This window comes from Micropterus dolomieu, linkage group LG19 (genome assembly GCF_021292245.1).
Source record: "Micropterus dolomieu isolate WLL.071019.BEF.003 ecotype Adirondacks linkage group LG19, ASM2129224v1, whole genome shotgun sequence".
Classification (NCBI taxonomy): domain Eukaryota; kingdom Metazoa; phylum Chordata; class Actinopteri; order Centrarchiformes; family Centrarchidae; genus Micropterus; species Micropterus dolomieu.
Genome location: NC_060168.1, coordinates 35,353,292 through 35,367,233, shown reverse-complemented (window position 1 = coordinate 35,367,233; position 13,942 = coordinate 35,353,292).

Genomic DNA, 13,942 nt, shown 5'->3' with positions numbered 1-13,942 from the left:
GTACTTTGCCGCTTCTGGAGGATACATATAAAGCTAGACTTTTGAATCGAGCTTTAAAACTTGCTAATGATGCATTAGGCCATCCTGCAGGGGCCTTCTTTGAGATGCTTCCCTCAGGGAGAAGGTATCGCTCTGTCAAATGTTCTACCGATCGCCATTTCAACAGTTTTTTCCCCCAAGCTGTGATCACTTTAAACAAAGCACCTTAAATTAAGCATTTTATATCTTATGGATGGATTTTATTGAATAGTGTTTTATTACTGAGTTTTTGTGGCAATTGCTTGTCTGTTTTATGTTATGTTTTCTTATGTTTTTTATGTGGTGACATTGCACTTTGAGCTTCTTGCATATTCTATTCCAATGTGGTTTTATACTGCAAATGGCTAATAAAGTGAATCTGAATCTGAAGATTTTCATATGAGATGAATCTGATTCAATTAAAACAACATTTTTATTGTCTATCATACAAGAGCGGTGTGGAGGACCCTCCGCATGAACGCACAAACGGAGTGGAAGTAGGCAGGGAGAGGGAGGAGCAAGCAGTTTCGGAAAGGCCCTCTGTCTCAGATCACATGAAGAACGACTTCCTGCTTTCTGCTGCAGCCGGAAGGTAAACAAACGAGTTTAGTGTCTCTGTTCTCGGCCTGACCCGATTTGGTGGTGTTCTGTCTGCAACCCTTTTAATGCTCCACATCTCCTCTGCACAGCTGCATCAGGACTCTCACGCTGAAATAAACATTCCATAAAAAGAATAAAAATCTCGTGTAAAATGAGCAGCACATACAGAGCAACCGTAGATCTTTCTGTACTTCCTCCTGTAAAGATGCTTGCAGTAAGATCTGCTGTAGTAATAGTAGTAGTAGTAGTAGTTGTGTCTCCCAGCAGGTGGGTGAGAGCAGCGACTGAAGAAACACACACACATAAAAAAAGTGTCAAAACTAACAGCTACAATCACCTACAGCACCTGAACGCCCCCCTGAAAACCACAAACCAGACTTCACACCTTTGAGTGTGTGTGTGTGTGTGTGTCCTGTTCCCACACTCTGTCTCCTGCCGTGACCTCCTGCAGAGCCCTGACCTCCTCCTCCCATCATCATCAGCCTTCCTCCTCCTCCTCCACACACACTTTCCCTTCGCGTATTCTGCTAATTCAGCATCACTATCAGTGTGCGTGTTGGGAGCTTGTTGTTGTATCTGATGTCGGTAACGAGGACAAACAGTTTGGGGGTTAATGAGGCGCGACACCGTCCTCCTGGTCCAGTGTGATAACGCTGAGCTCGTCGGGCGCTGCAGACTCGGCCTGTCCTTCCTTTCTTCAGATGTGAGCTGTTGTTGTTCTGCCTTTAGTTTTGTTGGCGCTGTTCCTCCATCTTCCTGCTGCAGGTCCCGTCTCAGACTGCGTTCAGACTGCAGGCCAAAGTGACCCAGATCAGATTTCTTTCTGTGAACAGAACAGAAATTTTATTGTCATTGTCCACGTACAATAAAATTGGATGCATTTCGTTTAGTGCAAACAGGTATATAAATATAAAAGATATTTTATAAAAGAGAAAAAAAGGAAGAAAGAGTCTAAAAGAAAAGTAAAAACAAATCAAACATACACAATCTTTCCATTCGATCCATTCGTAACTAATTCTTATTCAAGAAGTGTTTAGTGCTGTTGTGGCTTTTGGAGAAAAACAGTTTTTCAGTCTATTTGTTCTTGTTTTATTTGTCCTGAATCGTCCGCGGTCACACAGAGAGTGTCCAGTGTGAGGTGGAACCTTTAGTGTGTTGTAGTAAAAGGTCTTCCAGGGAGGGCGGAGGGCAGCCAACGATCTGGAGCGCTTTCTTCTCCTCTGCTGTGCAGCTGGCAAACCACACACTCTCTATGGAACAGCCCAGGTCACAGTGACTCTGATCTTTGGGCCACTTTCAAATGTGGTCCAAATCTGATCCAGGTCTGATTCTTTGACATTAATCTCAGTCCGGACATCAGATCTCGAGCGACCGTCGTCATAATTCTGCTCTAGACGGAACTTCAGTGAACGAAAAAGCTCCACAAAAGCCAGAATTAAACATGTGACTGTCTTTCTGCTCGTCCATCTGCTCACAGATTTCCTTTCTTCCACCTTAAAATCCAGCGGGTCTCCAGCTCTCTGCTGAAGCACCGGCATGCTGCCTGTCCGAGCAGACAGAGAGACAGCGCTGTGGGGCAGATGTGTTGGTCAGAAACAGGAATGAAAAGGACAGAAAGTTGTGAACATTTGCCATAAATCAGGAGAAATGTGACCCCAGGAGGAAACCAGGAGATGAGACAGGGTTAGCATGTCTGAGCGAACCGACAGGGCGCTGCGTGTGACGTCGTTTTATTGTTCTGTCACTTTCAGGCCGCGGACAGTTCACACTTCAGTCTGAGATGAGCCACATTTAAACTATAATCTGTGCAATAAATCAGAATGGAGCATTAAGGCCTGCAGAGTGAAAGCAGCTGCACAACTTCCAACCGTCGGTCTTTGAACGGTCTGGCTCACGATACTTGACGTTGACTTTAAAATGCACGTATTTGTGTGTTTAAACTCTGCAGCCGGTTAATAATTAAACCATCGAGCAGGAGGCAGAGAGAAAAGTCAGGACGTCTCAACCTGCAGCGGGTCCGTGAAACACTCGGGACGGATTAGCTTTTCTCCTTCTCTTCTTTCCTCTCCGATGATGAACTCCTCCTCCTGAAGCAGGATTCAAGCTGAGGGGGAACACTTCCTGCCCAGAAAGCGGGAATCAAACAAGCGCCCGGGAGGAGACAAGAGGGAAGGAAGGAGGGAGGAAGGAGTGTTTGTGTTGAGGATGAAGGGAGGGAGGCGCCCGGAGAGCTTTCTGACGGTTGGGAAATGATTTCAGCCAGCAGACGTTTGAGGGGAATTTCATTTTCCAGACGAGAGTTTTTCCTCCGAAATTCATCGGAAAAAAATCAACATCTCTCTCCCTCCCTCTCTCCCTCCCTCCCTGTCAGTGTTTGGATCGTTCCTCTGACAGCCAGTTAGTCCTGGCTCCTAGACTTCAGTTCTGGACTTTCTGGATCCAGATGGACTAAAGCCAGAGTGAAAATGAGGGTCAGAGTCTGAAAACCTGGTTTCAGGTGGACTCAGCTGGTCTTCAGCTGACCTCTGGCCTCCTCACCTGGATTCTGACTTTGTGTGGATTCAACTCAGGTATCTGAGTACTTCCTCCACCTCTGCTGAGAGGACAGGAAGGACCCGCCCACAAAGACCAGTTTAGTACAACTGAACTGAACTGAAGCAACTGAAAAGCACTCCTGCCACACTGTCCCAGATACTCTCTCTCTCTCTCTCTCTCTCTCTCTCTCTCTCTCTCTCTCTCTCCCCCCACGGTTTACCTGACTTCCTCACCTGTCTCCAGAGCATCCTGCAGCTCAGGTTTCTCTTCACTCTGACAGGAAACTGGGAACTTTAACTTCAACAAATTCTAAAAAGTTTAACGGTATCCAGTAACTGACTCCTCCCACTCGGTCAGGTGTTCACACACCTGACTCCTCTCTACTCATTGTCCATTTCCCAGAACCTCTCTGGTGAGGTGTAATTTTAACTTTGCACCGTGTTCATCGCTTGACCGCTGGCCTACTCACACGGGTGTTCACACACACGAATAAACACATCCCACCATTACTACGGCTGTATGAACCCAAAATAAACATTTTGCTGTGATTTAGTTTCAATAAACGGATCAAACTGATGCTGAAATAACGACAACTTGATGCTGATTTGTTTAAAATATGAATTCATGCTTTGTCAGGTCCGACAGCAAGATGAGAAGCGCACAACTTTTAAAATGCTTCTTTTCTGAATGGAGTTTGGTTTGATCAGGACTGTGCTAACTGCTTTCATAGCTGGAATCCAGTAACAGACACATATTATCTTGATTATTGTGCAGTGGGTGCTGTGCCTGCCTTCTCTCGCCTTTTTCTGCAGAGAGGAGAAGTGCCGCTTTGGAACACACGGTCTTTATCGCGGCCTGGCAGCCGATGTAGCCAGTAGCTACATCCGTTCTCAAGTTACGGGCCTGTAAAGCACGGGAGCGCTTTTGGTCACAGGAATATTGTTCAATATTCACTATTTTTATCAATATTTCAATGCTTTGGAAGCTTGATGTTATTTGGAACGTGGTTGCATGAGCATGAATAGTGTTTTAAAGAAAACTCCCAATAAAAGTCAACATTTAAACAGTAAATTTGGCCAAAACATGGACATTCTCCTGGTCAATTTATTTAAAAATTGCATGACAACTGTTGTATATTATTGTATATTATCTTGATGCAATAAAGAAATGGTAAAATAAATATGTTTATTTGGATTGATATTCCTTAGCTTCTGACCTTTCAAAGGAGACCAGAATTATAGGCCAAATGGTTGAGGAGTTATTCCTCTTTAATTTTAGTTAATTAGTAGTAATTGTAGTTTTTCCTGGAAATAGGTGGCAGCACCTCCAGCTGGAGGGGCCTTTGCAGTGATGGGGCACAGCATGAGCAAGCAGTCTTTCCCAACATCGAACTCACCCTGGGAACTTTTAAAAGACAGATGACTGCTGACCGCAAAGCTAAGGAGGCTACTGATGTAACGTGGTAGTTTGCATATGTGAGTGCAGTACGTTTAAGGTACAGGAACATTTACTGACTGCATGAAAGTAGGTTACAGGTCACACAGCTGTCCGTCCTCCACAGCCAAACAGTCCACGTCATACATGAAATGTATGCAGATCTACTGTCAAATCACAGGCGACCTACCCTCAGTGCTGTGCCTGAACGCACCCTGCTACAGTGCAGACGATGTGTTCTGTGTCAGTTCAGGATTTAGTTTATTGAAACAGCATGAATGAGTTGCTGCTCAAGCTGAATTCACATCCACTTGTGTCTTTGCAGCGACTTTATGTGAAATCAAGTTTTTATTTTGCATCCTTTCTGTCAGGTTTGCATGAACTTCCTGTGACTGTCTACATGTCCAGATCTTCAGTCTGAACTTTAACTGCGTCCCCTCCCAGCAGCGAAACTTTTCTATTGACAGACTCACTTTAACAGGATTTCACAGTCAAACTACTTCCTGTTTGTCAACTTTCACTGTTTCAGTTCTGCTTTCCCTGAAACTGAAGATTTACATAAATTGACCCTGAAGAAGCAACTCCTGCTCAGAGTCTCCTGGTCTGCGTCCCTGCACTGAGTCTTTCTCAGAGAGTTTCTGTCGGTGTGACTCTCTGTCTGAGCAGCTCAGAACCATCAAACCGCCCGTCTGTCCAGACATCATGTCATCAGGTCAGACAGAGCCGAAGTGTCTCTGCCGTCAGCCGGCGGCGCTGGCTGCCTCCTGGGATGATAAACACCTCGGCCCTCGTTCTCCGCCCCCCTCCCTCCCTTTGTGTGTCTGCAGCCCGGATGTTTTCCTCCCACCTCAGAATTCAGACAATGCCGAGCATGTCCTTTAGCAGACGGAGAACAATTCCAGCGATGTGAGCAGCAGCAGCAGCTCTCTGTCCTTACATGGAGACGCTGCAGACAGACGACACCACATCTGCATCCACATCTGCAACACTTTAAAACTCATTATTCAGCACTACTGAACATCATCAGCTCCTTATTTGTAAAGCAGCATTTAGAAGCTGCGTCTTTGGAACCTGTTTAAATTTCACCGGCCCAGCAGGCGGCTGCAGCTCTCACAGTTTTCCTGCAGATCTGAGGTCTGTTTTTAGCACCGGCTGTTCCATCAGAAATGAGTGGAATTTCCTGCAGCTGCTCGGCAGCACCAACAGAATACCTCGCTGTGACATCTGTATCATCACCAAATCATGATTAATAATAAACTTTATTTTTAGAGCACAAAGTACAAAGTGCTGCACAGAGAGAAAGATGAATCATAAAACACATGAAGAGCAATAAAATCTATAGATAAAATCAGGATATTCTCTCTGATGAAAGTACAATTTTAATTTAATTCCATGTCTGCGTCGAGTCTACGCCATGGCGTACGGTGTAAGCTACACACGTAGCCACGCATTTATCCCTGTGCGTTGGTGTCTGCACAAAACGTTAGTTGGCGGTTGCGTTACAGCGTCCACTGTGTTGGCGGCTAGCTTCCTGTTCAGCCCTCTGCTAACTTGAATGGGGGTAAAATCATAATCTTGCTGCTCTTCGAGATTTTTATTATCGTTATCGACCGAATGGATCAAACTCTGATAGTGAAACGAGTCACGGTGCAGGGGTTGTGATGCTCAAAATAATGTATCTATTGTTTTACAGCCGCTGGATTGGCCGCTAGTAAAACTGGCTTCAGAGCACGAAGCACTTCCTGTGGGCTTGGAGAAGATACGATCTGACGTGTAGTTGTGTTTTCGAGGAGGTGCGTGTCAGGCTACGGCGTAGACTCGACGCAGACGTATATACGGACTGACCTGATACAGGGGGCGTAATCGATTTTCACTGTTCTAGCTGTTTTCCATCTAAAAACAGCAGTCGTTTGTGTCCACAGAGACCGCTTGGTGAGGTCGCCTTAGCTCTAAGTTTCCTTTCTGTCGTCAGATTGAAGTAGAAAAGAAAAATTTGCTTTGGCGACCTGTAGGAGCTACACAGACATGCAGGAAATCAATCGATTCGTCTCTTCAGCCCTGAAGGATGTTCTGTTCTCAAGCTGCGGCCTGTAAAGCGTGGGAGTGCTTTACAGGCCAGTTTCTTCTCATCAGATTTACAGTTACAGTTGTTTTCCAGGTGGATTAGAAGATATTCAGGTGCATTATAATCTACCTTAGGATGGTTTTGATGGTTTATTGCATTAAAATAGAGCTTTTTTAAACAGGTGAGGATGGAAATCTCATATTTTTTCTGTATTGCATCTCCCTGTAGTCTGTAATGGTAAAATAAATGTTAATGTACAATGGATTTATATTCCTCAGCTTCTGACCTTTCAAAGGAGACCAGAATTATGCATCTAGGCCTGATGGTTGAGGAGATATTACTGATTTATTTAGGGTTTGTTATTTTAGGCTTTTTTCCTGGAAGTAGGTGGCAGGTACTAGTGTTGCAGTCAAGACCAAGACTTTTAGGGGCTCAGACCAAGTCGAGACCAAGACCAGTTCCCCACATTACATGACACACTATAAAATGTGTAACCAGATCAGAGGTGCTTCTCAAATAGATCTGAAAGATCCACATTCCCATTAAAACACCCACATACAAACACTAAGAGCTGAAATCAACGTAAGCATCTTTATCCAACACTACTTTTCCATGCTGACCATCATAGAGAAGGGGGGACAGTCGTTAACGGGAACAACACATTTTTAATTAGGATTATTGGTTGCATTTTAAGAAATACGTTTTACATCCAATCATAGTTTGGATGTTAACAAATAAATCAGACGATGCAAAAGCAATTTATTGATATTCCCAAAGTTACAGTCTTGACTGGTCTTGAAATAAAATCCAGAGTCTTCAATGTCCGAGACCGAGACAAGACCGAGTACAAATGCGGTCGAGTCCGAGACGAGACCAAGACCTTAAAAAAGTGGTCTTAAGACCGGTCTCAACACTTCCAGGTACCATGTGGTTAACTCTGCTGCTACAGAGACTCTCTCTCTACCTGCAGTCCTGCTCACATTTAAAACCTGACTGGAAACCTGTTTACACGCATAAACACAAAGCTGTGAAACCAGATTTCTACAGGAACCAGATGGTTTACAGTAAAGGCTTGAAGGACTGAACCCAAAGTAAACACTTATTGGACCCTGGGTTCACGTCAGGATGTCTGGATATAAATTAAATCAGTCTTCACATCTTTTTTTTTGCATAGTAGTAAGATCTGACCTTCCTGACCTTTTCCTAATTTCAGTTTTTATTCTGCACATGTCAGTCGGCTCGTTATTCCAGGTAGCTGTCGGTATGCACGGCGTTTCCTCATGATGATAACTGAACTGGAAACGATGCTTCCAAGCAGGTCAGTCAAGTTCACATAACTCCGCAGACTGGAAGTCACACAGAAGGTTCCTCTGATCAGTTTGTTCTGTCGTTGATTTTCACGCCTTTAAACGGCCCATACCTTTCATTCCTCTCATTCCTCTGGCTTCGTGTTGAAGCAGCAGTTGTTTGAACATGTTTATGGAATCTGCAGGACAAAGCTGATGATTTATCATCAACAGAAGCTGCATTGGGAGGATTGTCCTCAGGGTGGCGCTAGAGGAAACATAAGGTCATTAACATCTCAGGTGTCTCTGAGGTTGAGCTGGTTGAGCTGATTTAAGCATTTTAATACTTTTAAGCCAAAAATAAATAAATAAAGGACTCTGTGTTTCTCAACAGTATTTTTCATTTTTATTTGTTTTAAAGAAAGGTTTGGATACAACATATTATCATATTATCTTAGCAGATAATGTAGAATTCCAGCCTTCGGGGGATCAGCAGCAAAACACATTTATACCTTGACTTTGGCAAAAGAATTCACAGATAATTTAACAGTTAAATCAGAAGACAAAATATGTATATATATATAGCCGGGTGCTCCGGCTTCCTCCCACCGTCCAAAAACATGCAGGCTAGGTTGATTGGTTACCCTAAATTGTCCTTAGGTGTGAGTGCGTGCGTGAGCGGTTGTTCGTCTATGTGCCCTGCAATGGACTGGCGACCTTTTCCAGGGTGGAACCCGCCTTGCGCCCGATGTAAGCTGGGATTGGCTCCAGCCCCCCCGCGACCCTGTACGCAGGATAAGCGGTTGACGATGGATGGATGGATGGATAATGAAAACATCTTTAGAGGCTTTCTTCTCAGTGTGTGGTTCTTGCAGACTTGGACTCAAGACCTTGGTATTTTTTTAAATCCTGGCTGCAGTCCTGCGGTTCAACCTCCGCTGAGCAGGTAGGAGCTCTGCTGCTGCTTTATGAGATGTCTCCTGTAAAGTGGAGATTTTGTTCCCGCGTGTGGCGTTTGAGGAACAGTCAGGAGTTTGCAAACATTATTAGGAATAAAAGTCTGTTTTTTAAAAGGCCACGTTCTGTCACAGTTTTGGGTTCTTGGTGTTTTAGATTTTGCTGCTGCTGTTTTTTGGTAAACCTTTCCTCTGGTGTTTCACTTCCTGTCTCTGTATTCACCGATTGTCTGATGTTTATTGCCTGTGCTTTGTTATCCTCACCCCTCCTGTGTATGGAAGTGTTTGTCTGTCTCTTGTTAGTTGCATACTCATTGTTTCAGTGGCTCTAGCTGTGTTTCTCTGAGTGATTCTCCACATGTCTCACTTCTCAGGATTGTTCACCGTGTTTCCCTCGTGTCATTTGGACTCACTTTGCTTTCACCTCCTTTTTTTCTCTGGATTTAGACTGTTTCTGGATTTATGTTGCTGCCACTTGGACTAACTTCCTAACCGTCACTGTAAGTCTCACCATGTGTAAACATCACTGACTTTACCTGTCCCATGTCTGCATTTGGGCCCAAAAACTCTTATTTCTCGTGTCAGCATTATGGCTGTCTCTGACATGTTCTCTGGACTTTAAGATGCATTAATGATTTTTTTGGGTGTCTGCTTCCACATCCAGCAGACACAAAGCAACATGATCATCAGAGTCTGGAACCTGAACCAAAATGTTTCATGTGAATTTAACAGTTTTACCCACCAAAATGAACATTAAGCACGTCTGAACTGTTTAAAATAATGAAATAATCTGTTAGCTAACGCAAACCAAACTCTGTTAGCTGCTAACCTCAACCAAACTGTTTACAATCCACAAAATTGATTGTCATTGAACATGAAGAGGCGCAGGAAAGACGCTGAAGTTGGAGTCTGTTGGCTGATCAGCAGCTTCATCAGAAACACTGAGACCGAACCAGACAGGAAATGTGCTGCAAAACCAAAAGCAGGAGCTGAAAGAGGCTAAAAGGCTCCGTAGAGCTGCAGAGATGGAGCTAATGTTACTGAAGATCGAACCTCCTCTCCATGTTGATGTTAGTCCATAAAGGCTTTTACTGGCAGAAAGGCGAGACACTCAGCAACACGACTCCACCTCACAAATTGTTGAAGGAGGTCGTTACTCTTGAATCCAAAAGTAAACGAGTTTTCAGTCTGTTAGAACACAGTGATCTGGGTCCCGGGCTCACTCCCCGACTTCCTCACACACACACCTGAGCTCAGGTCAGCTGGTGCACAGACGGTTTGATGCCTCTGCACAGGTTTTATCGGTGTGTGACGGGCTGATGAGCAGCTCTCTGCCTCTCTGAGCTCAGCCCACACAAACATCCACATGCTGACTGAACGCTGCAGTAACCGGAGCCGTTAAGTGCTGCGAATCAAATTCTCAATAAGACAAACTCGACTCCATCAGGCCCTTTCGCAGGCAGCTGCACTGAGCTGCTTCCAGGAGGTTTAACAGGAAGCTTCCAGAGAAACACTCAAGTATTAACATTATAATATACTTAAAATACCAAAAGTAAAGTACTCATTATGCAGAATAATGTATATGATAATACTGGATTGTATTTGCAGATGCATTCATGTGTTCATCACTTTAATGTTGCAGCTGATGAAGGTGGAGATACTTTTAATGGCTTCATATTCTGCTGGGAGGCTTCTTCATTTCACTAAATATATCATCATTTATTTGTTTATGGATTTTTTTGTGTTAATAATCTGAATCTGCAAAGTACGACTACAGTTGTCAAATAAAAGTAGTGCAGTAAAAAAGTTCCCTCTGAATTGTACATACGTATGTATTTTTTCTTTTTTTCCCCATTTGTTATATTTTAATTTTAGTTTTTGTAGGATGTTTTGGTCACGTTGTGTTATTTACCACAAACTAAGTGAGACGCAGGAGAGAACGAAGCCATCCTCACAAGAACCAGAGGATCCTGTAAATACTCAGACGGCCTTCACATAGCTCTGTTCTGTTCGACTAAAACGGTCCTGAGCGTAAAACAGATTGTTTCTCCCAGGATGCATCAGCATCATTATCGTCAGCCCCTCCTCCTCAGGCCGATGTGTTATCTAATGCTGATGACTCACTCTGCTGTCACCCTGTGAAGGTGTGTGTGTGGTATAGGTTTCATACAGTATGTACACTCTAGAGAAGGAGGAGGAAGAGGAGTGTGTGGGAGTCACATTAATGCAGCAGCGAGGAGGAGGATGAAGATGTGTTTAGAGCATGAGAATCATGTTGTTTTGTCCCTCCTCCTCCTCCTCCTCCTGCTGCTAAATATTTACCGACTGAACGATCTGAAGCTTCAGCCTGCTCACTGATGATCAGGATTTGATTATTTTCTGCATGCATCTACAAACAAGTGCTGTGTGCGCATTAAACTCTGGTATATCTGCTTCCTCTGTGCACAGACCAGCGGTTTTGACCTTGTATAGTCAAACAAAGCCTGCTCCCCTCCGCCTAATACGTACATTATGCTAATGTAATAATACTACAAAGATGGTGACAAATCCTCCAGAACAACTTCAGGGCTCTGTCTGTGGACTTCTGCTGGAAGGATGAACACTTCCTCCACCAAATATTCCCTCATGTATACATTTATCTTTATTTATTTATTCAGGTCGTTTTCACTGAGATGCAGAGAGAGCTGAGGACAGCTTCTGGTTGTATTTTCCTTACTGCACACTCATGGTCTATGATTTTCATTCCCTGTCTCTGTATTCTTGTCATTTTGTCTCTAATTACACTGAACAAAATTACAAAGGTAACACTTTTGTTTTTGCCCCCATTCATCATGAGCTGAACTCAAAGATCTAAAACTTTCTCTATGTACACAAAAGGCCTATTTCTCTCAAATAGTGTTCACAAAACTTTCAAAATCTGTGTTAGTGAGCACTTCTCCTTTGCTGAGATAATCCATCCACCTCACAGGTGTAGCATATCAAGATGCTGATCAGACAGCATGGGGATTGCACAGGTGTGCCTTAGGCTGGCCACAATAAAAGGCCTTAGGCTGGCCACAATAAAAGGCCACTCCGCGGTGGAACGGTGGTAGAGAGACTCAGACCTCAACATCCTGAGTTTACTTGACTCATCCATCCACCCCACCACCTCCTTACCTGGACTGTCGCTCTTTATACTACGTCACCTGGCTTCTTCTGCCACTAGAGGTCGCGGCCTAACAAAAAAAACAAATATGGGTCGTAATAAGCTGCTACATCGTCGACCTGTACGGCCTTTTCTCTGCTGAGGACAGGCTGCATCAGAGACAATCACAGAGATCACTACAGAGATCTGAAGAGGAGAGTCTCGATCATCTGGTCTCATGGAGGTGCATCTGGAGACGACAGACAAAGGAGGATTTAGCTAAACATCCGAGCACATGCTTGTTTTATTTCTTTGTGTGATAATATCAGTAAAAGCTCTTCAGTTTTTCCACTGGCATGCATCAGTGTTTGCTTTTAACCCCTAATTCTGGTTTAACCATTTAGACACTACAGCATGACTAACATCAGCACACGTCGCTTCCATCATGGCAGGACGTCACGGAGCTGAAAGCCTCTCTGATAGAGTCACATGACCTTCATCTTCCTACGGAGAGACAGAAACGCCGGGCGGGGTTTCCCCCCTGATGGTTCTCTTCGCCCTGAGCCGAGATCCTGCTGCTGATGAGGGTTTTTTGGTTTCTGGTTTTAACCACAGCTCACAGACTGAAGCCTTTAGTTTCACTGTTCACACTACTGTCTTTATGTGAAAGCTTTTCTTCCCCAGGGTTATTTAGGGTTATGAATTGTAAGTATTTTTTGTGCAGATGAATCAGCAGCTTGTTAACAGGGATGTCTGACAGCAGCAGGTGAAACCCTGAAGATGAGAAATTCATTTTAAACTGATATACTACACATACTGAAACAAACTGGTCTGCCAATGAAATCTCTGTTTGATAAACTGAAAATCCTGAAGGTCAAACTGAAGCCACTTTGAGACATACTTCGAAAAGCTTTGAGAGAAATAAGTAACTTTCTCACAGATCATCTGACACGTCTGAAACAGCTGCCCACGCCACACTGCTCTCAGAGTAGATAAATCCTTCAGACTCACAGTTTGACAGCTTGGTGATCTTTCACAAACTGAGCTGTTTAGTTCTGTCTCTTGGGATGAATAAGGGTCTGTGGTGGGTCCAATTCAAACTCTAACATAACATAAGCAATATTACCACTCCATCACATACTTACAATATTCACTTTTATGCAGATGACAGGGTCTTATGTGCATTTGTCATCTCTGCAACTCAAACTACATCAGAACACTATGACCACCTGCTGGTCCAAAACAGCCCCTACCCGCCAAGGCATCAACGTGCCACGTGCATCAACAGCCGCTTTCACACTGCCTTTTTTTCCCAGGAGTATTACGCCAATATGCTAGGTCGCTGCACTGTATGGAAGGTACAGATCCGGAAAGGGGGGTCCTATTTGATCCGCCTTTGAGCTGTTGGTAGTAACAGAGAGTGAAAAACCACAGGCAGCATCCCGGTGTTGTATTACACGTAATGGTCTTTTTCTATGCTGGTTCCGGAAAGCCGGATCGCTGTGTGAAAGCACACATGGTTACGGTACTGTGCTGCAAACGTTTGTTTAGTATGAATGAATAAATGCGGCATATTGGCGGACATTCTTTCCACGTTTATTGCGGGATCTCTGTGTGAAAGCAGCTAATCAGCCATGGCCTCCCATAACCCGGTCACTGGTTCACTGCTTTTCCTTCCTTGGACACCTTCTGACAGGTACTGACCCTGCAGACCAGTTTGGAGATGCTCTGACCCAGTCTAGCCATCACATGTTTGACCCTTGTCAAAGTTGCTCAAATTCTCATGCTGCCCATTTTTCCTGCTTCTAACTGTGAGGACACAACGTTCACCTGCTGCGCGATAGATCTCAAGCATTGACAGGTGGCATGCTAACCAGATAATCAGAGTTTTTCACGTCCCCTGTCAGAGGTCATGATGTTACGG